The following is a 1,164-nucleotide window of genomic DNA, read 5'->3' as shown; positions in this document are numbered from 1 at the left end:
CTTTTGATGAGTAGGTTTGTTAAATTTATTTGTGGTTATCGTGAAATTTACCCTTATCTTCCTAAATTTGAAGCAGTCTATTATTACTTGGTATCGCCTTGCCTTCCTCTCCATTAGAAGGTTCTATACCTACACCGTTTATTCCCTCTTTTATTGTTCTGATGCTGTTGTCATTTACAGATTAACTTCTCTGATTCCCTGTTGTATTTCTTTTGGTTTTGGATAGTCCTTGCGAGTTGATTTCCTAGACTGGTATCTGGCTGGTATGATCCTGCATCCTGGATTCAGCCTGTGAGCTGAAATCATTTGTTCTCAGATCAAAGGACTCCCTTTGATAATTCTTTTTTTAAATTTTTCCCACACAAAAATTTATACATACATTGTTATTTGACCCTAACTGCTCTCCCTATATGGTGACAGCACACTCCTCTTTTCCACCCCTGATCCCCATGTCCATTCAACCAGCTCCTAATCCTCTCTGCCTCCCCATCTCACCTCTGGACAGAAGCCACCCATTTAATCTCTTGTATCTACTTGAGCTAAGAGGCTCACTCCTCATGAGTATCACTTTATGTCCCACAGTCTAGTCCAATCCCTGTCTGAAGAGCTGGCCTCAGAAATTGTTTTAGTTCTGGACTGATAAGAGAGTCCAGGGGCCATGCTTATCAGGTTACCTCCAGTCTCAGTCAGACCATTAATTCTGGTCTTCTTACTAGAATTTGAGTTCTGTACCCCACCTTTCTCCTGCTCCATCTGGGACTCTCTGTTATGTTCCCTGTCAGGAAGTTCATTGGTGGTAGCCGAGCACCATCTAGTTCTTCTCATCTCAGGCTGATGAAGTCTCTGATTTATGTGGCTCTTTCTGTCCCTTGGGCTAATACTTCCCTTGTGTCTTTGGTGTTCTTCATTCTCTTTTACTCCAGGTGGTTGGGACAAATTGATGCATCTTAGATTGCAGCTTGCAAGCTTTTAAGACCCCAGACGCCACTCACCAAAGTAGGATGCAGAACATCTTCTTAATAAGCTTTGTTATGGCAATTGACCTAGATGTCCCCTGAAAGCATGGTCGCCAGACCTCTACCCCTGCTACTCTGTCCCTCAAAGTGTTTGATTGTATTCAGGAAACTTCTTAGCTTTGGTTTAGTCCAGTTGTGCTGACTTCCC

At 42.8% G+C, this 1,164-nt stretch overlaps 1 protein-coding gene across 2 annotated transcripts in view; it reads right to left on the bottom strand.

Moving 5' to 3' along the window:
• DHRSX (dehydrogenase/reductase X-linked) overlaps nucleotides 1-1,164 on the bottom strand; it is a 136,238-nt gene that overhangs the window by 1,501 nt on the left and 133,573 nt on the right. The window lies entirely within an intron of this gene.

Source organism: Trichechus manatus, unplaced genomic scaffold (assembly GCF_000243295.1).
Source record: "Trichechus manatus latirostris isolate Lorelei unplaced genomic scaffold, TriManLat1.0 scaffold00134, whole genome shotgun sequence".
In the NCBI taxonomy this organism is placed as follows: domain Eukaryota; kingdom Metazoa; phylum Chordata; class Mammalia; order Sirenia; family Trichechidae; genus Trichechus; species Trichechus manatus.
This window is presented reverse-complemented; position numbering and strand designations above follow the sequence as displayed.